The sequence below is a fragment of the Lactuca serriola genome, chromosome 9 (genome assembly GCF_051521515.1).
Source record: "Lactuca serriola cultivar US96UC23 chromosome 9, Lser_US96UC23_V15, whole genome shotgun sequence".
Lineage (NCBI taxonomy): Eukaryota > Viridiplantae > Streptophyta > Magnoliopsida > Asterales > Asteraceae > Lactuca > Lactuca serriola.
In genome coordinates, this window is record NC_136416.1 from 989,392 (window position 1) to 1,015,395 (window position 26,004).

A 26,004-nucleotide genomic window follows, 5' to 3' on the forward strand; every position below is an offset into this window, starting at 1 on the left:
TCTATGCTGATTAAAGATTTTTATACATGTTTTAAATGATTTAAAATGTATATGTATTTTATATCTACAAAAATGTTGGGATAAAACATGGGTAGATGTAATAGACGATGTATGATAAAATGATGAGAGGCCTCGATGTTGTTGTTGTTGTTGATTATGTCATCTAGCAAAGTATAGATGACGACCACTGACTCTTCTAGACAGTCCAATGGAACACTAGCAGGCTCGCAACCTGTAGGTGTTTGTGAACGATGTGTTCACCGTGTAGGTGTACTCCATCCCCCTCATGGTTGCCTTAAGGACATTTATTGCTGAGGAATCCCCTTAGCATTAGTGTCCACCCCGATGTTGATCCTTAGTCTAGTTCCCTTATGATAGGTGTTTTAGAGACGTAATGTGAGGATAACGGGAACGGGTAATCGGGTTATTGTTGGATGATGAAATTAATAAACTTATTTATTGTGGGTTGAAAACCATATGTGCTCACTAGGCTCCCAAGCCTGACCCACTCAGTTTCTGTCACACCCCCGAACCAGACGGCGGAAACGTCCGAGGGCTATTGTGACTCAATTGAATACCATCACAATGAATATGCATGAAACATAACATCATTCATCACCATGCATTGAAATATTACAACCAGTATTGTTTACATTTAGTACATTGTTTCAAAACATTACATTTCCAAAACGTAAATTGTTCGATACTAATTAAACAAACAACATGACATCACTGGTACATTTTTCCTTCGAATTTACCTGTTACCTGAGAATACAAGTATTTTGGAAAAACGTCAACATATGAAATGTTGGTGAGTTCATAAGTAAGGTTTGAAAAGAAATGATTTGTATAATTTTGGAAACGATAGAAAATCTGATATTTTCTAGAAAGAAATGTTGTATATAAGAAAAAGTGTGAACATCCGTAAGTATGCTTGTTGATTATTATGAATGTGAATAACTGTTAAACTTTGTATATATCACATAGTTAAGAGCGTTGAATTTCCCAGGAAAACCCGATGTTTTCCCAATACATTAAATTACGTAGCTGAGTTAGTATTATTCTGATACGACGTTGTATTCGATAATTCCAGGTGACATTAGATTAATTACGGGTTGTGAGTCGTTATAATCACGCATTAATGAAAATGACTAGTTTACAACTATACAAACGATCCCTTAGGCGTCGTCCGTACTACTCACTTAATCCAACCACCCTGACTTCTCATAGCCCCACAACCGAGGAGAAAAGAGGGTACGAAGCCCCCGTTATTTCCATGAGTCGTTCAAGGCTATCGTGAATGCGAAAGGCCCTTGGCCCGACTCGCATTTGACTTCTTGACTTTGCTAGCAGTACCAAAGGACCCTTGGGGCCCAACAGCACAATAAAGCTATTGAAAGTCCTTTTTACACGAAACTAGGTCATATAAGGCCCAATAACATGTAAGCGCGTTCCCTTCGGGCCTAAAGATCATGTCATTGGGCTAGCTAGGCCCGACAAGCACGATTTGAAACTTTTGAGCCCAAAGTTGGTGTATTGACTTCTCGTAAATTCCCCGTGTGTATTGGAGTATCATTGTTTATTGATTTTTGATTCGTTATTGATTCGAGACCGAATCAATTCGTTTAGTAACGATATTGGTGTTGAAACTGTATTTATTATTATGTTTCGCCGGTAGACGTAGTACTAGTATTTTTTATCTTAAGGGATTTGTTGTTTTAAGAATTAGAGTTTATCTTTTTAAGCCCTTTCTTGGATAAAATTTACACTTTTAACCCTTTGTGTATAAAAGAATTTCAATTTTAGTCCTTAAACTATTTTTCTTGACACTTTAGTATCAAAACTTGTTGGAAAGACATTTTTAGCACAAATTTACTTGATAAACAGCTTCAGTCCTTCAAAAATGAAATATTCTCGGTTGAAACCTCCATTTTCGCAACTTTTACAATTTTGGCCCAAAAAGGAAATTTTTTGCATCTTTGGTCCCTTTTTAATTTGAAAAGCATTTTTGACCCTTGAAATGGACTTGGTACACTAGAAATCCCCTGTTTTATAGAAATGTGCAGTTTCAGCCCCTCCAAATCAAAAATTTTGCAATTTGGGGCCTTATTGGGCCAAAAAGCCCATTTTGGCCCATTATGTTTAAAATTCATATTTTTAACCCCTCAAAAGTGTTGATATTCAGAAAATACACATTAGAAACTGTTTAGACTCATCTCAACCTTCAGAATTCATATATTGTCGTTTTGGGCCCTTTAGTTTTGTATTTTTAGCATTTTGAGCCCAAAAATGGGTTTTAAGTCCAAAAATGTTCATATTAACCAACTTGGTTATTTTTCTAGAATTGATTAGTGTGAAATGGTATAAGTTATACTTATTTCATTCATCATATTGTAGATCTCGATTTTTAGGTTCTTTTTGGCTAGTATAAACATCACAATCACATAAGATCATACATATAAGCATAAAAATCATACAAGGCATACATATACTCATAGATCTACACATTTGTTTGTATTCTCCCCCACAAAACTTATAAAAACCGAAAAAGAGGGGGTATGAAGCTCACCTTTGGGTGTGGTTTCGGTTTTTGGAAGAAAGTGAGAAGAAAATTCGGCCTTAGCAACCTTCCTTGGAGATCTCGAACTTAGATGGTTTCTAAGAGAGTGATAATGATTTTTACATGGATTAGAAGGAGATTTTTGATAAAACAAAGAACCTAGATCATAGATCCAAACTTGATCTTACCTTAGATGAAGAATTTGTGGAGATATCTTCTTGAAAGCTCCTTAGATCTCTAAAATATGGATGAGAAATGAGAGAGTTTCTTGAGAGAATAGTGAGTGAAATGTGTGTGTGTGTGCTTGGAATCGGCCGAGAGCAAGAGAGAGAGGGATAAGAAGAGAAGTGCTTGCATGGGAAGATGCGATTGCATGGATGTTTGAAGTGCAAAAGCTTAGATATCCTCCATATAAAAATGAGGTGGCAAGCAAAGTCAACCCTTCTTCTTGGGTTTGTAGTTTGGGCCGAGAGATAGAGAAGAGAGATGGAGATTTGGGCCTTTTATGTTTAAGTCCATAATATGGAGTCCAAGTTAATGGTTTTTGCCCCATTGGCCCTTTTAGAGTAATTCACGGCCCAAATAAATATAAATATGATTCTTATGGCCCATTAGGGCTAATTAGGTTAGTTATGGCCCAATGAGGTCCATTACGGTGTTTTATTTCATTCTAGGCCCAATATGGCCCAAAATGTTAAAATGAATGAAAGCGGGTCCAATTAGATCCCATTTAAGAGTTCTAAGCCCAAGGTAGTCAAATTGAAAGCTTATTGGTCCATTGGGCCCAATAAGGAAGTCCTAGTCCATAATGGACTTAAACAAGAACTTCTAGGGTTTCCAATTGCTTAATGACTACATTGAAATGCTTGTATGAGGTGTTTGATTGAAATTCTGTTGTTATAGAGTATGAATCATACATGCTCTCATGTCTTTGATTCATAATTTGGCTTAAGTGTTATAGTTACAAGGCACAAAAATTTCTAGTTGTGACATCATCCCCCCGTTAGAGGGAATTTCGTCCCGAAATTCTGTTTGAAAGCTAGATTTGAGAATGCTAGAATAGATGAGGGTACTTTTGCTTCATTTGGTCTTCGCGTTCCCACGTGAATTCTGGCCCACGCTTCGTGTTCCACCGTACTTTCACGATCGGGATGCGACTTTGCTTAGTACGCTTCACCTCCCTGTCCATGATTTCGACTGGTTCTTCAACGAACAGGAGATTCTCGTTGATTTCAATCTCGTCAAGGGGAATGACGAGTGTTTCATCTGATAGGCACTTCTTTAGATAGGAGACATGGAACACGGGGTGTACACTATTTAGCTTCGCGGGTAGCTGCATTTTGTACGCCACTGGACCTATTCGGGAAACGATCTCAAAAGGTCCAATGTATCGTGGGTTCAGTTTTCCCCGTTTTCCGAAACGAATGACTCCTTTCCAAGGTGAGACTTTTAACAGCACTCGATCCCTGACCTGAAACTCTAAGGGCTTTCGCCGTTTATCGGCGTAGCTCTTCTTTCGTTCGCGTGATGCTTGTAATCGAGCTCTGATTTGAACTATCTTTTCCGTGGTTTCACGAATGATCTCCGGTCCCGTTAGCGCCTTGTCCGATGTGAGTGTTTTTGCTAGCTGGGTGTCACCCACCTCAGCCCAACATAATGGTGATCTACACTTACGTCCATATAGTGCTTCGAAAGGAGCGACCTTGATGCTCGAATGGTAACTATTGTTATACGAGAATTCGACTAAGGGTAAGTGGGTATCCCAAGACTTCCCAAAGTCTATCACACATGCGCGAAGCATGTCTTCGAGCATCTGGATGGTTCGTTCGCTTTGACCGTCCGTTTGTGGGTGATAAGCGGTGCTCATGTCGAGATGGGTTCTAAGTGCTTTCTGAAGTGATTGCCAAAAACGTGAAGTGAACCTACTGTCTCTATCCGAGATAATAGACACTGGTACTCCGTGGAGTCTTATGATTTCTCGAATGTATAATCGTGTCAGTTTTTCCATCTTGTAGGATTCTTTTATTGGTAGGAAATGAGCGGATTTCGTCAGTCGGTCGACTATTACCCATATGGTGTCTAGTCCATCTTACGTCTTAGGTAGTTTGGTCACAAAATCCATAGAAATCCCTTCCCATTTCCACTCGGGAATTACCGGTTGCTGTAATAACCCCGAGGGCTTCTGGTACTCCACCTTTACTTTGGCACAAGTAAGGCATTTACTGACATAGGTGGCAATTTCTGCCTTCATGTTAGGCCACCAATAGTGTTGTTTAATATCCAAATACGTCTTGTCCGAGCCAGGATGGATAGAGTATCGCGTCTTGTGAGCTTCATCCATGACTACCTCCCTAAATCCTCTGAGTTTAGGGACCCAAATACGGTTCATGAAATAGTATACTCTGTTCTCCTTTACCTCTACATTCTTCTCCATTCCGCGTAAGGCTTCGCTTGCTCTGTTTTCCGTCTTCATGGCCTCTGACTGGGCTACCCCGATCTGAGTGGTTAGGTGAGATTGGATGGTTATTGAGAGAGTTTTCGCACGACGATTAGAGTACTCCTTCTGACTCAATGCATCAGCTACCACGTTGGCCTTGCCCGCGTGGTACTTGATTTCACACTCGTAATCGTTTAATAATTCAACCCATCTTCGTTGCCTTATATTCAGCTCTTTCTGATTCAAGATATGCTGGAGACTTTTGTGGTCCGTGAAGATGGTGCACTTCGTACCATAAAGGTAATGCCTCCAAATTTTCAGAGCAAAGACCACCACTCCCAATTCCAGATCATGGGTTGTATAATTCACTTCATGTGTCTTCAGTTGGCGGGATGCGTAAGCTATCACTCTTCCACACTGCATGAGGATGAAACCTAAACCCTGATTTGACGCGTCACAGTAGACCACGAAATCTTCCGTTCCCTCTGGTAGAGATAGTACCGGGGCGCTACAGAGCATCTGCTTCAGGGTTCGGAATGCAACTTCTTGTTTGTCCGTCCATTTGAATGGTACTCCCTTTTCTGTAAGTGAGGTAAGTGGCTTGGCGATCTTAGAGAAGTTTTGAATGAACCTCCTATAGTAGCCCGCTAGGCCTAAGAATTGACGAATTTATGTGGGTGTTGTCGGAACGGCCCATCCTTCAACGACTTTGACCTTATAGGGATCCACATGAATTCCATCTTGGCTAACAACATGACCTAGGAAGTTCACGCTACGGAGCCAGAACTCACACTTGGAGAGTTTTGCATATAGCTTTTCTGATCGCAGAGTTTCTAGGATTTGTCGGAGATGTTGGCCATGCTCTTCCTTGCTTCGGGAATAAACGAGAATGACGTCTACGAAGACGATGACAAATTTTTCGAGGAATGGTCGACAGATTCGGTTCATCAGATCCATAAATGCGGCAGGGGAATTTGTTAGACCGAAGGGCATTACGACCAATTCATAATGTCTGTAACGAGTTCGGAAAGCGGTTTTAGGAATATCCTCTTCCCGGACTTTGAGTTGATGGTATCCGGACCGTAGATCTATCTTAGAGAAGTAACTAGCTCCTTGGAGCTGGTCAAATAGATCGTCTATTCGTGGGAGTGGATAGCGATTTTTGACAGTGAGTTTATTCAACTCCCTGTAATCGATGCACATTCTAAAAGATCCGTCATTCTTTTTGACAAAGAGGGCTGGAGCTCCCCATGGCGAGTAACTAGGTCGGATGAATCCCTTGCCCAGGAGTTCGCTGAGTTGGCTGGACAATTCCTGCATTTCAGCAGGAGCTAGCCGGTAGGGCGATTTAGAGTGAGGAGTTGCTCCTGGAACAAGGTCGATTCGGAACTCAACTTGTCTCTCTGGGGGTACTCCAGGAAGATCTTCAGGAAATATGTCTGGGAATTCACGTGCTACGGGAATGTCTTGAATGTTAACCTCTTCCTTGGTTTTATCCACTATGTGAGCCAGAAACGTCAAATCGTTCTTTCGTAGATGCTTCTGTGCTTGGATGCACGAGATGAGGTGAAGGTTCGTGCTAGGTTTGTCTCCGTAAATAACTAGGGTTTCATGATTGGGGAGGTGAAGGCGAACGGCCTTCTCGTGACACATAATTTCAGCATGGTGGGGGCTTAACCAGTCCATGCCAATAATCACATCGAAACTCCTAATGGAAACAGGCATTAAGTCTATTCGAAAGACGTGTTGATTTAAGGTTAGGGTACATCCGGTGTAGATTTCCCCAGTGGATTCGGTTTTCCCATTGGCCATTTCCACCGTAAAGGTGTCATTGAGCTTCCGGGGTTGTTGTTTTAATAAATGTTTAAACTTATTGCTCACAAAACTTCGCTCGGCTCCGGTGTCAAATAGGATGCATGCAAAAGTGTGGTTTAGGGGAAACATACCGGTAACAACAGCGGGATCCTGAATCGCCTCCCCCTGACCCATAGTCAGCACCCTTCCTGCTCCTCCATTTCCGGGATTGTTGTTGCTAGGGCAATCTCGGCGGAAATGCCTAGTCCTCCCACACCCATAGCAGGTGTGGCTAGGCCCTGCATTGTTGTCGTCGGTGTTGATGTTGTTGCTTTTGCGGTTGTTGTTGTTGTTGTTTTTGTTTCCCTGTTGTTGATTCTGAGGAGGGTAAGTCCTGCAATACCTTGCCGTGTGCCCCTTCCGATTGCAACTTGTGCACTGCAGCTCCTTGCACTCTCCATTATGATGGAAACCGCACTTGTTACACTTGGGAAGATTACCGGAATAAGGTCTAGGAGCATTCGAAGTAGCTGAAGCTGGAGCATGTGGTGTGGCCGGAACTTGTGCGGTGGCAGCATTAACTGCCACTGTCTGCTGCTTCTTAGAAGTCTCGGGGCCTTGACGCCCCTTCCTCTTGTTGTTCTTCCCCTTCTTGCCATCACCTTCCTTCTTGCCTTCAGCCTCCGCTGGCTTCTCACCTTTCTTGTTGTTGTGGTCATACAGCTTCTTCGTCAATCTCTTAGCACTATCGAAAGTTTCGGGATTTGCAGCTATCACGTTTCCTTGGATCGGAGAGGTTAGTCCCCAGATAAATCGCTCAATCTTCTTTCCTTCCGAGGTGATCATGCCCTGACATAACAGAGATAGTTCACTAAATCTGGATATGTAGGCATCGATATCAGCATTCCGTACAGTGAGGTTCCACAGCTCTTGCTCCATTTTCTGAATCTCACCACGAGGGCAGTATTCGGCCATCAGCATTTCCTTCATTTCTGTCCATGGCATGGAATTGGCTACGGGGAGTGTCATGGCTTCCACGTGCCCGTTCCACCAAGTGAGCGCTTGGTCGACAAAAGTGCATGCAGCAAACTTTACTTTCATCTCTTCAGGGCAATCGCATATCTCGAACACCGATTCCACTTTCTCGATCCATCGTTTCAGGGTGATCACTCCTCCGGTGCCGTTAAAGGTTCGTGGTTTGGCGTTCGTGAAGTTCTTGTAGGTAAAGGTTTTGGTGGGTCCTTGATTCATTCCATTGTTCGAACTCTCGGCCCTTTGCCCGTTGCCTCCTCCGTTGTTCCCTTGGTGAATTTGTGCCATAGCTGCGGTGACCGCAGCAGATACGGATGCCTGGAATGCAGTGGAGTCAACTTCGAGTGGGGTTGGTCCAGGGTTTCCGCGAGTAGGTCGGCGAGGCATCTTTCTGTCATGAAACGGAAAGATGTTGAGTGTTTGTGGGTTCTGTGAGGTTGTGATCCTACTGACTAGGTGCATGGTACGAACTTAAGTACTTCTACAAATTAGCATACAATCATGGATTCGCAACACATAGCAATTTGTAATGTCATAATAAAACACATAAAAGTTCACTAATATTATCCACATTTGATACATGAAAATTTTGCTCGAAGAGCATACATAAGTGATATTAGTTCGGCAGCATAACGGCTCTATGAGTAGTGTAGTCACTTAAACATAGAGTCGGGGTACATAGCATAGATCCTAATGGCCTAGTCAGATAAGCCTATCCCTAATCGCGATGAGCTGTGCCCGGGGTGGTGCTAAGGAAGTGGATGCTCCCTGAAGACGAGCCACCTGTCGTTCTGCATCCTGGAGTCGAGACTCCCACCTCACCTGGCTCATATGGAACTCTCGAAGGACGTCTCGTGTCTCCTGCTCTGCACGCTCGACCCTAGTCCACAGTTGGCGTACCTGGTCGGCGGTGCTCTGAGCAAGGTCGCCAGTGTTCCATAACCGTCTCACCATGACCGGAAGGGCTCGATCGGACGGTCCTCCATCCCTCAGGTCAAAGAACTCGCGTGACATGCCGAACGGGGGTCACTGTCCCTGCTGTCTGCTCCATCTCCAAAGATCAATACCCCAAGGGGTGTAGGACCAGTGGGGCCCACCCGGTAAGCAGGCACCCTAATCGGGTAAGGGGGGTTGATGACTTCGGACTCCGCGTCCGAATCACCCCCTTCGCTGTCGTCAGGTTCCTCCTCAAAGTTTCCTTCATCTTCTTCTGGTTCGGCAGGCTCGCCCTCGGCTCCTGCCTCCGGTTCCCCGTCAGATTCCTCCTCGGGGTCTTCCTCAGGCTCTTCGTCGATCCATCCGTTATTTCCCTGGTTATGGAAGTAAGGATCTCCGGGGTGATGGAAACCAACCATGTTGTCTGCGAGAGTGTGTAAATATGCTACCATCATTCCTAGAATGCTACAACTATTGTACAGACTAAACAGACGTTCTCTATTTGGTGATAAAGGGGTATTTTTTAGGTTCTCTAGCTATCACGATCTCCTCAGGACGTGTGGTAGTGATACCTTGGTAAGAATGTAGTTGATCAGGCTACATCCGTTCCTTGATACAACTAAGAACAGTCCTGGATTAACCGAGATACTAGTATTATCTGGTTTGATTCGGTGTTAGGTTCTCGTTCCTGATACATGCAAGGATGTTTTATTGTTATGTTTTACTTGTTTTGTTCAGAGTTGTGTTAGTCCCTCTTTTGGTTTATAGTTGCATATCAATGTGTGGCAAGATATGCTAGTTCACTATAAACAGAGCTCTGATACCAACCTGTCACACCCCCGAACCAGACGGCGGAAACGTCCGAGGGCTATTGTGACTCAATTGAATACCATCACAATGAATATACATGAAACATAACATCATTCATCACCATGCATTGAAATATTACAACCGGTATTGTTTACATTTAGTACATTGTTTCAAAACATTACATTTCCAAAACGTAAATTGTTCGATACTAATTTAACAAACAACATGACATCACTGGGTACATTTTTCCTTCGAATTTACCTGTTACCTGAGAATACAAGTATTTTGGAAAAACGTCAACATATGAAATGTTGGTGAGTTCATAAGTAAGGTTTGAAAAGAAATGATTTGTATAATTTTGGAAACCATAGAAAATCTGATATTTTCTAGAAAGAAATGTTGTATATAAGAAAAAGTGTGAAGATCCGTAAGTATGCTTGTTGATTAGTATGAATGTTAAACTTTGTATATATCACATAGTTAAGAGCGTTGAATTTCCCAGGAAAACCCAATGTTTTCCCAATACATTAAATTACGTAGCTGAGTTAGTATTATTCTGATACGACGTTGTATTCGATAATTCCAGGTGACATTAGATTAATTACGGGTTGTGAGTCGTTATAATCACGCATTAATGAAAATGACTAGTTTACAACTATACAAACGATCCCTTAGGCGTCGTCCGTACTACTCACTTAATCCAACCACCCTGACTTCTCATAGCCCCACAACCGAGGAGAAAAGAGGGTACGAAGCCCCCGTTATTTCCATGAGTCGTTCAAGGCTATCGTGAATGCGAAAGGCCCTTGGCCCGACTCGCATTTGACTTCTTGACTTTGCTAGCAGTACCAAAGGACCCTTGGGGCCCAACAGCACAATAAAGCTATTGAAAGTCCTTTTTACACGAAACTAGGTCATATAAGGCCCAATAACATGTAAGCGCGTTCCCTTCGGGCCTAAAGATCATGTCATTGGGCTAGCTAGGCCCGACAAGCACGATTTGAAACTTTTGAGCCCAAAGTTGGTGTATTGACTTCTCGTAAATTCCCCGTGTGTATTGGAGTATCATTGTTTATTGATTTTTGATTCGTTATTGATTCGAGACCGAATCAATTCGTTTAGTAACGATATTGGTGTTGAAACTGTATTTATTATTATGTTTCGCCGGTAGACGTAGTACTAGTATTTTTTTATCTTAAGGGATTTGTTGTTTTAAGAATTAGAGTTTATCTTTTTAAGCCCTTTCTTGGATAAAATTTACACTTTTAACCCTTTGTGTATAAAAGAATTTCAATTTTAGTCCTTCAACTATTTTTCTTGACACTTTAGTATCAAAACTTGTTGGAAAGACATTTTTAGCACAAATTTACTTGGTAAACAGCTTAAGTCCTTCAAAAATGAAATATTCTCGGTTGAAACCTCCATTTTCGCAACTTTTACAATTTTGGCCCAAAAAGGAAATTTTTTGCATCTTTGGTCCCTTTTTAATTTGAAAAGCATTTTTGACCCTTGAAATGGACTTGGTACACTAGAAATCCCCTGTTTTATAGAAATGTGCAGTTTCAGCCCCTCCAAATCAAAAATTTTGCAATTTGGGGCCTTATTGGGCCGAAAAGCCCATTTTGGCCCATTATGTTTAAAATTCATATTTTTAACCCCTCAAAAGTGTTGATATTCAGAAAATACACATTAGAAACTGTTTAGACTCATCTCAACCTTCAGAATTCATATATTGTCGTTTTGGGCCCTTTAGTTTTGTATTTTTAGCATTTTGAGCCCAAAAATGGGTTTTAAGTCCAAAAATGTTCATATTAACCAACGTGGTTATTTTTCTAGACTTGATTAGTGTGAAATGGTATAAGTTATACTTATTTCATTCATCATATTGTAGATCTCGATTTTTAGGTTCTTTTTGGCTAGTATAAACATCACAATCACATAAGATCATACATATAAGCATAAAAATCATACAAGGCATACATATACTCATAGATCTACACATTTGCTTGTATTCTCCCCCACAAAACTTATAAAAACCGAAAAAGAGGGGGTATGAAGCTCACCTTTGGGTGTGGTTTCGGTTTTTGGAAGAAAGTGAGAAGAAAATTCGGCCTTAGCAACCTTCCTTGGAGATCTCGAACTTAGAGGGTTTCTAAGAGAGTGATAATGATTTTTACATGGATTAGAAGGAGATTTTTGATAAAAAAAGAACCTAGATCATAGATCCAAACTTGATCTTACCTTAGATGAAGAATTTGTGGAGATATCTTCTTGAAAGCTCCTTAGATCTCTAAAATATGGAGGAGAAATGAGAGAGTTTCTTGAGAGAATAGTGAGTGAAATGTGTGTGTGTGTGTGCTTGGAATCGGCCGAGAGCAAGAGAGAGAGGGAGAAGAAGAGAAGTGCTTGCATGGGAAGATGCGATTGCATGGATGTTTGAAGTGCAAAAGCTTAGATATCCTCCATATAAAAATGAGGTGGCAAGCAAAGTCAACCCTTCTTCTTGGGTTTGTAGTTTGGGCCGAGAGATAGAGAAGAGAGATGGAGATTTGGGCCTTTTATGTTTAAGTCCATAATATGGAGTCCAAGTTAATGGTTTTTGCCCCATTGGCCCTTTTAGAGTAATTCACGGCCCAAATAAATATAAATATGATTCTTATGGCCCATTAGGGCTAATTAGGTTAGTTATGGCCCAATGAGGTCCATTACGGTGTTTTATTTCATTCTAGGCCCAATATGGCCCAAAATGTTAAAATGAATGAAAGTGGGTCCAATTAGATCCCATTTAAGAGTTCTAAGCCCAAGGTAGTCAAATTGAAAGCTTATTGGTCCATTGGGCCCAATAAGGAAGTCCTAGTCCATAATGGACTTAAACAAGAACTTCTAGGGTTTCCAATTGCTTAATGACTACATTGAAATGCTTGTATGAGGTGTTTGATTGAAATTCTGTTGTTATAGAGTATGAATCATACATGCTCTCATGTCTTTGATTCATAATTTGGCTTAAGTGTTATAGTTACAAGGCACAAAAATTTCTAGTTGTGACAGTTTCTGGTATTACATGTAGTGGCGCACGAGCATAGATATGATGTTTGGGATGATAGATTACGGATATAGGCTTGTAGATATGAATAAATGTCGTAAGGCTTATATTGTAATGTTTATGCTTTTTATCAGTATCGAACATGACATCCCGAGGTTTTTTATGAAATACATTTCTACGAAAATGCTTTGACAAATATTTATCATATTTTATTATGGGAACAAATTCTGCAACACTTTGATTTAAAATGTTACTTTGATTTTTAAACAAAGCATAAACAAAATCGGTCTTTTCTGACCGTGAAAATGAGGATGTCACACATTAGTGGCCCAATTTTCCAAATTGAGCCCAAACCCTTATTGGACTCTATCCTAAAGTCCAAAAACCTTCTTAGCCCAAGATCTTTCACAATGGCCCAAAAGGTCTTCCTTAGTTAATGGGCCCAAAGTCGATATCCAAAATCGTTAATGGGCCTCATGGCCCAATAAAGCCCAATCATAACATCCATGGTCCAAAACAGATAAACTGGCCCACTAACCAAAAACATGACCAAGCCCAATGACTAATTGAGGCCCAAAAGGTCAAAGGACCAAAGCAAATCCAAGTCCATCTGTTATGTGTACACTTCGCGTACCACCCTGGTACGCTCAGCGTACAGGGTCCTTGGGTCGTATGTGCTGCGTACGCTAAGCTACGCCCAGCATACTAACAGATTAAACACTTTTTCCATTAAGTGCTTAATACTCAATTCTCTCACGTCCAATAGTCAAGCCTAAGCTCATTAAGACGACCTAGGGCATAAAGTTGGCAAATTTATGCCTTTGCATGTCTTATATGTTCCCAACAACCCATTATGACCTTTCCAAGGTTCTTAATCCATGCATGAGGTCAAAACATTTATCAAGACTTCATTTTTATGCTATGAATGGACCACAGGACCTCAGATCTAACATTTCTGGCCTTTGGAGTTGCTCGACTCACAAGAGGAGATCCAAAACCAACAAAAGGGACAAAACTAGAAAACCCTAGCAAGATCTAATGAATAAGATGGCAAGATCAAAGCTTTATACCTCCAGAATCTCCTCAAGGTGAAATTGATGCATATTCTTGAAGCCCAATGCCTCCCTAAGCTTGCTTGATAGCTTCTTCTTCTTGAATGGACACTAAAATGGCCGTAAATGCACTCCTTAAGCTCAAAACACACTCTCAAATGGTATTAGGGTTTTCAGAGACGTTTGAAGGTGAAAGAGGCTGATTAGGGTAAGGCTCAAATGAGATAAGGATACTTATATAGGTCTCAAGTCCGGAAATTATGGTTTGGACATCCGCCACGTACGCCCAGTGTACTCCTGGTATGTCTAACGTACGTGTTTTCCCTCCGCGATCATTCTTGCAATGTACGCTAAGCGTACCCATGAGTACGCCTAGTGTACTTAAGGGTCTTGTTATGCAATATTTTAAATCTTCAAGGGCTTCAAGGTAATACCTGGTTTGGAGTGTTACAACTCTCCCCCACTTGAACTAGACTCATCCTAGAAGTCATTCCTTACCATTTCTTATGCCAAATAACTTGAGCAATATGGCCACAGCCCCAGGCATACCATATCCTTTCCAAGGCAACTGAAACCAACCCGCGTAGGGTTCTAGAACCCGAAGACGGAATAATTCCTTGCAACCTGATCACATTTGCTCCATCTAAAATCTGAAGTTTCGAGATGGTCTGTCTCCCTGACAAACTGCCCGCATCGAATTATCATCGAACTAATTCCACAAGAAAACCAGCCTAAATAGAATACTTTCCACCCGTAATACCTTGAGGCTTCCAAAATGACAACATCACCGGTCAACTACGACTACCGAAAAACAAGAAATTCCACACACGAACCCCAAATCACTAAATTCACTCCAACTCCTCTTGCTGCCACATAACTGCTTTCCTGAAGAGCAACCGGGACCTCTCTAGTCCCAACTTGACTGCCATTGTCTGAAACACTGGACACCTACCTCGATTGTGGATTCCAACATGTCGTGGATCTATTACGGATAGAGCCGACCCGAGACACATCACAATGGCTTAAACTACCATCAACCAACCCGTTCATCACCCTGAAATTCTACTCTCGATGCCCTTAGCATAAAGATGCCCCACATCCCATCTCACTGAAACAAGGTCCTGCACCAAACATGCGCAAATTCTGATTCGAAATCCTTTCCGAAACGCATTCATACACTGCTACTACCTCGAGATCCATAAGGCACCATAACTTTCAACATCCCTTACCTTATTGATAAATAGATAACCCAGTCCAACTACCAGGTTACCAAGAGATCCAATATCAGGACTACCCAGCCGTAGCCCTACTATGTCACGTACCACTTACCCATAAGATCCTACAACTCAAGATCCAAACTATTGACTCAACAGTTTCTACCATTTCCATTCTGAATTCCCATAACCATCTGGGCTCGCTGTAAAACGAACTAGTTTTAATCCTAACAAACTCAAATTTAAACAAACACACGCAGGCAGTGTACCTATCGATAGTAGTTTAGTTCAAGCAAGTAGGGTATGGAACACAGGGAACGGTAACAGCTAAAATTAATACTAATATTATCTAAATAAAACAATTAATAAAAGAGGGGGGTTTTCTCTAGTTTTGCAAGACTAGAAACTTAAACAAGCACTTTAAAACTCAAACAAATACAATTAACAACTAAGAAGAGCAAGAAAGGACAACTAGATTCAATGATAAAAGAGACTTCTATTTAGATTCGATTCACTTATTCCTATAGTTGATTTTGTGGCAAGTGCAATGAATAAATACATCAATGGTTACCGATTCTTAATATGATTGGGTTCATGTTCATTATTACCAATCCTTTAGTAGACAAGTTGATTCAAACAGTGATCAAGTGATTAAATTAACAAGTTTCCTAGTGTTCAGTTCGTATCAAGCAAGACTTATAATAATAGTTAATCAAATTTGTTCAATTCAATCAACTCATGTATAGATGCTCATCACACATGCTCACACATTGATTTACATATTTTATAGTTAACCCTAGTTTCATATTCACTATTCCTAGGCATACAATCTTATATTCATAAAACTATATGAATCAAGTAATCAAGAAGATATTCATGCAACTCAATCACTTATTTGTTAACTAAAAACATTTATTATCAATACATAAGGATCTTTAATAAGCTTAACAAGATGAATAACCAAATTAATATCAATTCAACCACTCAATCAAACCATGTTCATAAGATTATCTCATCCAAAAAGAAGTGAAAAAGCTTTTAGCTCATATCTACAGCAAGTAATAACCTAAAATCAAAATCTAATGATTCAAACATGGTTCAAAACAAAGATTAAGAAAAGAAGAATGATTATTTTCCTTTTTTTCTCTTTGAAATTGTCTCTTATGTTGAAATCTCGAAAATATCAGCTCCAAGAACCCTTCTAGTCTTCAAAAGTCGCAGCTAGCCTCCAGCAAAAGTTAGGGTTCGAATGAGAAGTGTTTCTATATATAAATTCTGAAACCAGGGCAAAATCGATGAGTTTTCACCACAAACTCGTCGAGTTTTTTTGATAATCCGCGTATACAGCGTGTACGGCAAGGCATCTTCGAATCGGGAACATTCTGCCAACTCGTCGAGTTTAGGCCCAACTCGTCGAGTTTTTTCGGAATCAACATTTTCTCAAAACAAGAAAGTCTTCCGAAATTGTGTCTAGTTTTCAGAACATTTTGAATCTCGTCAATCGGAGTTACGGTTCATGAGATATGGCCAAAACACTGACGAGGGGTCAAACTGTCCAACAACATCCATCTTTCTTCAAAATTCAAGATCCAACCTTTCAATCGCCAATTTCGCTTCCTTTTCCTTCCGAGCATGTCTTTATTGCTGAAAATGAAATATTTAAGATAATTAAGCACCTTTTGTTCATTAAATGAGATAAAAACAACATAAAGTATTAAGATAACGCATGAATTTTATAACTAAATATGCCCATATCACTCGCCCATGGATAACCGATTGAATAATCACCTCCGGTCCTGATTCTATAAAGTTGTGGTTTCCCCGCAATCTTGCGAACTGGTCTATCCTAGCCTCAATCATCTGAAATAATTTGTGAATTCTACGGCTCCCCAGCAGCTTACAACAGTTCCCAGACTATCTGACTGATAGTGAATGCTACGACACCCCCATAGTCTCACAACATTTTCCACACAATCTGTGTAACATCCTGTTTCGGATCGTCCGTGAATAGGGTTCATGGGTTGAAACTCGAGCATTAGGAAGCCTCGGGGTTGCAACGAGTTGCTAGAAGCGTAGGGCATCTCGTCACGTTTCTGTGGATATGAGGTTTATTGGAAACAGAGTTATATTGAGGAATCTATTGAAGTTTGAAGTTTTGGCAAGATAAGTCCCTTATTTGAGAATGGTAGCAACTGAGTACGTTGGGCATACATGTGAGTACGCTTAGCATACTCATGTGCGTGACTTTTAAGCGGAGCCACCTAGTACGTTGGGCGTACTAGGCACATAATGAAAAACTTTAGTGTAGGGGTGTCCCTATATAAAGAATGATATGGCCTCATTTCAGGCCACCATCCTCAGACAATAAACCCTCTCAAACCCTAATCCTTGTTCTTGAGCTTGTGTGTGTCCATTTAAGAGTCCAGGCCCTTGGATCTGAGTATATCTGTGTTGGGAGCTTCATATTGTAACGCTTGTGTTTCCGGGCTTGCCATTTTTAGCAATGTAATAGTCTAGGTTAACCTTTGTAACCCATTTTGAAATAATAGAAGTGTGTTATTTGAGTATTATGTGTTTTGTGCTTAATTGCTTAATTATGTGGTTTGATTAATTAAGAATAAAAATAAGCGTCAAAATTTAAGTGTAAAATAAACTTGATATCTTTGGATAATGTTGTAGTAGTTGAAACGAGGTTTCCGAATATATAAAGAACGCCCAAATCTGACTTCGTATGAGGAAGTTATGATTTATCGAAGTTTCGGCTTAGCGGTATGCAGCCTGAAATACTCGATTTGAGATCAAGCGGTTTTTAGCCGAAGCAATCTAAACGAGAGTCGAAGATCTCGTTTTTGGTATCGAAGCGATAAAAAGTTAGGCGAGAACAGACGTCAAACGAAGAAGTTATGAATTTATAACGAAATTTTTCTGTCCCGGCCTATTAAAAATAAATAATAAAAATAAAGTTAAAATTAGCCGACGGAGTCTAAACGAAAGTTGTAGAGCGTAGTCTCACCTTCGCGTGGATATAAAGAACGTCGAAAACGGAGTTCGTATGAAGAAGATATGAAATTCCGAAGTTTATTAAATAATTAATATTTAAAATTAATTATAAAATCCGGTATTATCCGAAGGGGAGTCATCGGACTCATCCGAAGTACGCCCAGCGTACCGCGAAGCATGACACACCTCGCACTCAAGTGACTTCGGATGATGAACGCCATGACGATTTCGGACCAGTACGCCCCGCGTACTCCGAGGCTCCAGCCTCCTATAAATAGGATGCGAGGGCAGTCGACTCAATTGCTCTTTTTCTCTCTTCTCTCTCCCGTTTTGCCTCGATTTGCATGCCAGAAGTACTCTGAGGCTCCAGCCTCCTATAAATAGGGCACGGACTTTTCTAGACAGTCTTGTGGAACATTAGCAGGCTCACCACCTGTAGGTGTTAATGAACTTGGGTGTTTATTCGCTGTACTCCATCCCCCTCATGGTTGCCTTATTTGACTTATATTGATGAGGAACCCCCGAAGCATGTGTTGTCGCCCCGATGAAATATTCTTAGACTAGGTCCCTTATGTCAGTTGTTTTAGGGACATAAAGTGAGAATAACGGGAATGGGTAATTGGGTTATTGTTGGTTGGTGGAATTAAATATAATTATTTATTGTAGGTTGAAAACCCTATATGCTCACCAGGCTCCCAAGCCTGACCCACTCAGTTTTATTTGTATTACAGGAAGTGGCGCAAGGGCATAAGATGGATGAACCATCAAGTTGTTTTGTTTACAAGTTTGTTTATGTATATATTTGTTGAATGACTTGTAATGTTATCGTTTATGCTTATTGGTCTGTATCGGAACATGACACCCCGAGTTTTGGATTATATAATGAAAATACATTTCTTTTATGAAATGCTTTGGTAAACATTGTTTTATAATGTTTTGATTTTGGGAACAAATTCCACAACTCTTTCAAATCAAAAGGATTTACTCTGAAATTATTTTAAAAGCATAAATGAAAATCGGTCTTTTCTGGCCGAGATTTTGGGGATGTCACACATATAGAGGTATAAAGCTTCAAGCTTTCTCACACTTTTGTTTTGTGCATCATAATAGAGTATTTTAGGGTTTTGTTCCAAAATTTGGATACTTTATGTGATATTTAAGCTCCAGAGACTATGATCAACCCTTTGAGTGCATTTAGTGGTGGAGTGTCATGAAAATCTAGACTTGGACGTTGGAATCAAGTCATGCATGATATATGAGCATTTTGAGATAAGAGAGTGAGAGTTTTGGGTGTTTGTGACTTTATCAACCATTCAAAGGCTTAAAGTCATTGAATTTATGGAGTAAGAGCTATTAAGGAGTCCAGATTTGTGATATGAGCCAAGGTCTTAATTGATTAAAACAAAATGAGTAGAAAGAGTGAAGTTGGGATGTACGCTGAGCGTAATCCTGGTACGCCCCGCGTACTGACCAAGTGTCCCCGATGGCCAATCTAGATTCATGAGTACACTGAGCGTACCAAGGGAGGTACGCCCCGCGTAACCTCACTGTGGACTTTTGGTCTAAGTCTCATTTTGGGCCTTGAGTGTTGGGCCTGCAGTTTGGGCTGGTTCCAATAGAGTTTTGGACTAGAGGAATATATATATATATATATATATATATATATATATATATATATATATATACTTTTTGCCCTTGAGTTCGGCTTGCCATTTAGATTTGAGAGTTGGGCCTCATGAGAGCCCATTTATTATTGGGCCTTGGTGGGCCCAATGGGTTTTAGATTATTGACAGGCTGGTTAGTGGACTACCGTTAGACCTAATGAGTGAGATTTTGGAGTTAGTTCCTAATTGGGTTAATTGTGGGTTTGGCTCAGAGATAGAGGTCGGTGCGCAGCAGCAGCGTTTATAGGGATTGTTCATCATCAGAGGTGAGTCTTCTCACTATACTTTACCTAGAGTGGTAATTCTTGTATGACCGGAGGGTCTTATGTGTTTATATTGAGTAATGTGATATCCTGCATTATGTCTATGTGATTTATGTTGTGTATTATTATGATCTTACGGAGTTAGGACCGGAGGGTCCATCTGAGTTAGGATCGGATGCTCCACCCGAGTAATAGGACCGGAGGGTAGGGATGAGAATTTGGCCGGAAAACCCGAACCGAACCGAAAACCGAACCGAACCGAACCGAATCAGACCCGAATAAGCAATTCGATTTGGTTTTCGGGTATCTATATAAGGCTTATTCGGTCCAGGTTACCCGAATAAAGGCTTATTTGGTACAAAAGGACCGAACCGAATAAGAAAAGTCACATTTTTTTCCACTTGCATGATTGCTTATTCGGTCTTGTGTTCTATTGATCGTTACCCAAAATACCCAAGTAATGTTTAATGTTTAACTTATATACTTATAGATACATTTTTGGGTGTTTTAGATATTAGTGTTTAATAGGTTGCTTAATAACTATATCTTAAGAATGTGGTGGTTGGATTTTACATTTTATATATCAAGAATAGTTAATCCGTGTTATTTGTGTTTATCATAAGCTAAAAACGTCATACAAAATACACTATTTATAATCACATTGTAAATGTTATTTGGGTTATTTGGGTTATTCGGGTTATTCGGGTTACTCCTTAATCATCTTGTACATGTTATTTGGGTTATTCGGCCGGAACCGAACCGAATCGAATAATACCCGAACCGAACCGAACCCTTATTGCTTATTTGGTTCGGTTTTTGGTTCATATAATTACCCTTATTCGGTTTTCGGTTTATTCGGTTTCGGGTCGGTTCGGTTCGGTTCCAACCTGAATAACATCCCTACCGGAAGGTATCGTTGAGACACATTGGCCGGAGGGTCTTATTGAGTTATAGCCTTGAGTGGCTATTGAGATATGTGTGGTATTTTGGGGAACTCACTAAGCTTCATGCTTACCGTGTTACGTGATATGTGTTTCAGGTTTTTCTCAGGATCGCGGGAAAGCACCGGCTTGATTGTACACACCAGAGAAAGAGTTATGTTTTGAGGATCCTAGATTATTAATCAAAAAATTATGGAGTTTCATTTTGTAAATTAAATAAATGAGATTTTTGTGAAATGTGTTATGAGAATTATGTGATTTTAAATGAAAATTTTGTTTGAAAATTTACGGTGTTACAAGTTGGTATCAGAGTCTTGGTTTGAGGGATTCAGATGCACCTTCGGGTATATCTGGACTCAAACTAAGGATTTGAGAAAAAAATTTCAAAAGAAATGATTTTTCTAAAACGAGCAAGAGTTTTAAGAGAAAAACGAAAAGGAGCGGTGTGTACAATAAGCCAGAGCCCGAACAATGATTTCCCAAAATACCCTTATTTAGTTGTCTTTTGAGTTATTATTGAGATATTAGTGATGCATGCTAGATGATAGGCTAGGTATTTCATATTTTAGATTTAGAGTTGCCTGATATGTGATGCCTTAGCCTACGAATTTTTCTATCATTGATGTGCTATGAGTATGTGCAGAGTAAGAGTATCCAGCAAGAACCTTTTAGAGAGAACTTTGAGTAGAGTAGTAATCCAGGAGAGATACCTAGATGAGAATTTGAGGAGCCTACTTAGGGAGTAGTTAGATACCCGCGAGGGGTAGGGTTGCTTGAGTTCGGTGATACCTTTTGAGTGTGAGTAGAGCAAGTGGATTTGTAACCTAGAGTGGTTTTACGTGTTGGTGGAGATTATTCGATGCCTGAATGTTGCTTGCTTCGTGCATTGTGGAACTCTTGATGATGGGAGTCAGCTACTAAGTGAATATGACAATATTCAGGAGGTAGATAGTTGGCATCATAAGGAATTCTTCAGCAGCTGATGAAAAAGAAGTGAGAGAACCTAGGAAGAGCCTAGGGAGTGACCTTAGTCAGATGAGTAGGCCGATAGAAGAGATTATCCGATGGGGAGCGACCAAGTTTAACAAGATTGATGATTGAGAATGTTGAGCAACTACTTAGAAAATTTGGTACAATCTATGTGGAAAGTATGGGTAAACGTGGCAGGTAGTATGGGCCCGTACTACTAAAAGCAGAGGACCCATACTCGAAACAGGGAGAATTCCAGAGGTTCTAAGTAGTAGATTGAGAGGTGATAACATGGTTCGAGTACCATGATTCGTAGAAAATTGAGAGGTGATAACATGGTTCGAGTACCATGATAAGTAGTAGATTGAGAGGTGATAATATGGTTCGGGTACCATGATTCGTAGCAAATTGAGAGGTAATCACATGGTTCGAGTACCATGATTCATTGCAGTTAGTGCTTCTCGTTTTAAAGTTCTCCCGTTGTGATTGACCTTGTGGTTTCAGAGTTTGGAGGTAAAACCTTGCGGGGTAGCATAGGGTTGCAACCTTTTCACTAAAGTATTTGGGTAGTATGTTTGTTGCGAGGTATTTTCATACCATGAGAGAGTCATTAGTGGGACTAAGATGGAAGAGAGCGAGGAGGTGCCATATTGAGGGAGGAATACTTTTAGCAACAGTTCCAGGTGATCAAGAGGAGTATATCGGGGTGGTGGCCCTCGTTGTATACGTTGTGTATCAACTATGAGAGTGAGGTCTCTTGCTTTTATGATGATTCCCACGATAGGAGGATGGTCGAGGAATCAGAGACAAGGTGCGTGATAGTGCATTATTTTCAGACCGAGAGTCAGAACTAATTCAGAACAGTTGAGGGTATCTGCCAGTATATCGGTTTGAGGTTTCGAGATGACTAGAGTTAGTCACGTTGGGAGGCTTCTGAGATTTTTGTCTGAGTTATGGGATATTTGGAGTTGCTTGGTTTCCATTGGGAAGATCATTGAGTGATTATGTGGTACGTTCCAACAGTCAAGTGTGATATACCTGGTGAAACAACCAATAGAGTAGATTGTTGGTATGCCAATCGGTGATGGTTCGAACCCTGAGTGGGGGAGCTGGGTATTCTATTGAGAGGATCAATGATCCTATAACATCCATAAAAATTCGAGCCAATTTAAAACTTTTTAATTCATATTAAACTATTCAGTTATTACAATTTGTTTTCAAAATGGTTTAAACATCAGAGTTCCCAGAAATCATAATCATCAATCGAGGAAGTGTACGGTCACGCCTTTGCCTTCCCGCGGTCATCTGTTGAACCTGAAACAATAAAGTGAAACTGTAAGCCAGAAAGCTTAGTGAGTTACCCCCAAAATACCAAACTCATATAACCATAATCATATCATATCAACAAATAGATAACAGCCATGCATCTCGAGTCTGCAGTGTGACTGTTCCGCCCGCACCGGGCCTTCAGTCCACCTGGTCCATTCCATGAGTCTCAGTATGACTAGACTGCCCGCACCGGGCCTTCACTCTTTCCGGTCCACTCTCCGATCCTCGGCACGTCTGGACCGCCTCTCGGGCCTTCAGCCTATCCAGAACGCTCGTTGGGCCTTAGCCTGACTATGTGCCCCTTCTGGGTCTGCAGTCTATCCGGTCTGCCCTGGGTATGTTGGCCTACAGCACAAAGCAGGACCCGCCTCAACCCAACCCCAAACAAAAAACCATGTGCACATATAACAGATAATCACATAACAGTCCATAGACAAACAAACCGATCTAACAGATCATATAGCATGGCAACATCCTAACCAGGATACCGACCTAACCGGTCACTAACAATATACCATCCTAACTACCAGGATGCAGATCTAACAGATCAATAAGCATATCAAACAAAACCAGTATACAATCCGATAAATGGTCGGCCTTGGTGCCTTAGACCCTGTTGATATAGTGAGGATAACTCACCTCAAAATGCCGATCTGAACCGAAGAAGCAGATTCCCAAACCACCATCTCACCGACAATCCTGAACTATCTAAAACAGCGAATAACAAGTCAATAAACGGGAATATAAATTTTTCACCAAGAATCCCTTATAATAATAGCCCAATTTGCCTTCCCTCTAATTTGGGCCATGGCCCAATACCAAACACATGATCCATAAGTCCATATAATAAGGCCCATCATTGGCCCAACTTTCCAAATTAGGCCCAACTACCTAATTGGGCATAAATCCAAGATCCATTACCAAGACTTGGCCCAAAACACCATATCCATAATGTCCAGCCAAGGCCTAAGTCCAACTAGCCCAAAACTCAAAGCCCAAAGTCAAAAGGCCCAACAGAGGACGTACGTTGGGCGTATTCCTCTGGTACGCGGGGCGTACCTCAACTCATGTTGAATGGAAAACAGGGTCGTTGACACTGTACGCTGGGCATACAGCTTCCTACGCGGGGCGTACGCGAACTGAACAAAAACCCTTATAAGTGCTTAATGGCTTAAGCACTTAAGCCCAAACTTCAGATCCATCGACCAAATATGCCTAAGCCTCATGAAGTCATGAACTTTATCACTTTGGATGTCCATAATGTTTTTAATCCAAGGTCTTAATCCATTAATACCTTTCCACTACTTGCATGGGACCTCATAAGCCATTGGGACCTCATTTTTACCACTCAACACCCCTCCAAGAGTCTAGAAGGACATATTATTTCGTCCAAAACATAACATACATCATCTTGGAACTTTTGGGACAAGAAATGATTCCAAAATGCTAGAATGGCTAAATCTATATTATACAAACATAAATATTAAAGCTTTTTACCTTCTGGAGCTTCTAGTGTACAACACAACTTCACATCTACAAGCCAAACTTCTTCTCCAACTCCTTGATGCAATGACTCCACCTTCAAGAGCTCAAAAATACCCACCAACTCACACTCTCTCACAAGGACTAGGGTTTTGTAACATTTCTGAAAGATGGAGGCTGAGAGTGATGAGAGGGAATGGACCATAAGGATGTTTATATAGCCCCCAACTCCAATTATTAGGGTTTCCATCTTTTATGAGTACGCCCAGTGTACACAAGTGTACGCCTAGCATACAAGGGCACGCCCTGTGTACACTTATGTACGCGCAGCGTACTCCTCCTGGTCCCAAAATTACAATTTATCCCTTAGGCTCTTCATGGCTTTATCCTTCCGTCCCCAAGGTCTATAATTGACAGAACTTGGGATGTTACATATCCAATTAACTGCAGTTAGAGAATTGGTTATAGAGATCTACGAGGCGGACACAGGAAACCTAGTTTATTGATGGATGAGGCAAGGTGCAAGGCGAGATGATATATGTGTATGTGCTTAAGAAAGGATGAGTAAATCCATGGTAGGTGGCCATTGGTTGGAGAATTTAGTGTGACCAGGGATTTTTCAGGTTTGCAAAGGTTGAGTCTGAGGCGGTTGGGTCGCTGAGTTTAGGGTGCAATAGCTGAGATTTACGGGCATAGGTATAGATTGTGATCTATACTCCTTGGGGGGAACAGATGATTTTTCAACCAATTTCAGAGTCGGTATGAGTAGTTTCGTATAGGTGGTGATCAGTAGAGGGTGGAGCTTCGGATTTTCGTCAACGTGTTTTCAGTCGTTGACGATTCTTCCGTGTTTCAGTTTGTGAGATGAGAATATTTCAAGGTTTCGAGTTGCATAAGTGGAAGATCAATGGTTGAGGCAAGACATCATGAAATGTTGTGATGGTGTATCGAGGTACCCGAGTGATTAATGTTCCAGTGGGACCCATTAGTTAATTGTCGTTGGAGTGGGACTGTCTAAGGGTGTATATGTGCTGAGACTAATGCCTTGCCTACGAAAACTTACATCAGGAGTGGTGGTGCATAAGATGGGTGGGTGTAAGCACCTATCTATGTTGAGCTGCGGAGCATGAGTTGGTAAACTCAGTGTAGTGATGACATGATGATGAGATTATGGGGTGATAAGATAGCAAGTGGATCCAGATGGGAGTAATCGCTTGGGATTATCAGGAGAAACCATGGAGTGATCCCATGGTGAGTCAGCGAGTGAGAGAGTGTTGTAAGACTACGGGGAGCCGTAGCATCCATGAGTCAGTGGGAGAGAGTGTTGTGATATTGTGGGGAACCGTAGTATTCACTGGATAGCGGGAGAGTGTTGTGATACTGCGGGGAGCCGTAGTATTTGCTATTCAACGAGAGAGTGTCATGACACTACGGGGACCCGTAGTATTCACTGGATAGCGGGAGAGTGTTGTGATAC